The sequence below is a fragment of the Mandrillus leucophaeus genome, unplaced genomic scaffold (assembly GCF_000951045.1).
Source record: "Mandrillus leucophaeus isolate KB7577 unplaced genomic scaffold, Mleu.le_1.0 Scaffold71, whole genome shotgun sequence".
In the NCBI taxonomy this organism is placed as follows: Eukaryota; Metazoa; Chordata; class Mammalia; order Primates; family Cercopithecidae; genus Mandrillus; species Mandrillus leucophaeus.
This window is the reverse complement of record NW_012107697.1, coordinates 230,995-232,712: the sequence shown is the minus strand read 5'-3', so window position 1 is coordinate 232,712 and position 1,718 is coordinate 230,995. Positions and strand designations below refer to the sequence as shown.

Below are 1,718 nucleotides of genomic sequence, written 5' to 3'. Positions count from 1 at the left end.
GACACCCTAACACCACAATTAAAAGAACTAGAGAAGCAAGAGCAAACAAATTCAAAAGTTAGCAGAAGACAAGAAATAACTAAGATCAGAGCAGAACTGAAGGAGATAGAGACACAAAAAACCCTTCAAAAAATTAATCAATCCAGGAGCTGGTTCTTTGAAAAGATTAACAAAATAGACTGCTATCCAGATTAATAAAGAAGAAAAGAGAGAATAATCAAATAGACACAATAAAAAATAATAAAGGGAATATCACCACTGATCCCACAGAAATACAAACTACCATCAGAGAATACTATACACACCTGAATGCAAATAAACTAGAAACTCTAGAAGAAATGGATGAATTCCTGGACACACATACCCTCCTGAGACTAAACCAGGAAGAAGTTGAATCCCTGAATAGACCAATAACAAGTTCTGAAATTGAGGCAGTAATTAAAAGCCTACCAATCAAAAAAAGCCCACCAATCAAAAAAAGCCCAGGACCAGACAGATTTAAAGTCAAATTCTACAAGAGGTACAAAGAGGAGCTGGTACCATTCCTTCTGAAACTACTCCAAACAATAGAAAAAGAAGGATTCCTCCCTAACTCATTTTATGAAGCCAGCATCATCCTAATACCAAAAATCTGGCAGAGACACAACAAAAAAAGAAAATTTCAGGCCAATATCCCTGATGAACATCGATGTGAAAATCCTCAATAAAATACTGAATCTAGCAGCACATCAAAAAGCTTATCCACCACGATCAAGTCGGCTTCATCCCTGGGATGCAAGGCTGGTTCAACATATGTAAATCAATAAACATAATCTATCACATAAACAGAACCAACGACCAAAACACATGATTATCTCAATAGATGCAGAAAAGGCCTTCGATAAAATTCAACACTCCTTCATGCTAAAAACTCTTAATAAACTAGGTACTGATGGAATGTACTTCAAAATAATAAGAGCTATTTATGACAAACCCACAGCCAATACAATACTGAATGGGAAAAAAACTGGAAGCATTCCTTTGAAAACCGGCACAAGATAAGGATGCCCTCTCTCACCATTCCTATTCAACACAGTATTGGAAGTTCTGGCCAGGGAAATCAGGCAAGAGAAAGAAATAAAGGGTATTCGAATAGGAAGAGAGGAAGTCAAATGGTTTCTGTTTGCAGCTGACATGACTGTATATTTAGAAAACCTCATTGTCTCAGCCCAAAATCTCCTTAAGCTGATCAGCAACTTCAGCAAAGTCTCAGGATACAAAATCAATGTGCAAAAATCACAAGCATTCCTATACACCAATAATAGAGAAACAGAGAGCCAAATCATGAGTGAACTCCCATTCACAATTGCTACAAAGAGAATACCTAGGAATCCAACTTACAAGGGATGTGAAGGACCTCTTCAAGGAGAACTACAAACCACTTCTCAATGTTAAGAGAGGACAAAAACAAATTGAAAAACGTTCCATGCTCATGGATACAAAGAATCAGTATCGTGAAAATGACCATACTGCCCAAAGTAATTTACAGATTCAATGCTATCCCCATCAAGCTACCATTGACCTTCTTCACAGAATTAGAAAAAACTACTTCAAATTTCATATGGAACCAAAAAAGAGCCTGTATAGCCAAGACAATCCTAAGCAAAAAGAACAAAGCTGGAGGCATCATGCTACCTGACTTCAAACTATACTACAAGGCTACAGTAACCAAAACAGCA

At 37.0% G+C, this 1,718-nt stretch overlaps 1 protein-coding gene across 1 annotated transcript in view; it reads right to left on the bottom strand.

Moving 5' to 3' along the window:
* CEP164 (centrosomal protein 164kDa) overlaps positions 1–1,718 on the bottom strand; it is a 105,855-nt gene that overhangs the window by 11,727 nt on the left and 92,410 nt on the right. The gene's annotated exons all lie outside the window — the stretch shown is intronic.